Source organism: Antrostomus carolinensis, unplaced genomic scaffold (assembly GCF_000700745.2).
Source record: "Antrostomus carolinensis isolate BGI_N321 unplaced genomic scaffold, ASM70074v2 scaffold9121, whole genome shotgun sequence".
Taxonomy (NCBI): Eukaryota; Metazoa; Chordata; class Aves; order Caprimulgiformes; family Caprimulgidae; genus Antrostomus; species Antrostomus carolinensis.
In genome coordinates, this window is record NW_010292163.1 from 19,828 (window position 1) to 20,092 (window position 265).

Genomic DNA, 265 nt, shown 5'->3' on the forward strand with positions numbered 1-265 from the left:
ATCCCTCCCACAGGCTGCAAGAGCCCAGGAGCAAAGTGTTTCAACACAAGCTTCCCATGGAGCCATGGACCTCTTCAGGCTCGGCTCCTGACTCCAGCATGGAGGCATTCACAAGCTACAGACAGGCCTCTGGTCCACTGTACCTCTTTCCCCCCCTCTGGGAGTCTCCTTGCTCACCAAACAACCACTCAAAGTCACACCTGCCCTCAGGCACAACTTTCTGCTCTGGTGTGGAGTCCTCCATGGTCTATGCGTGGGTATCTGC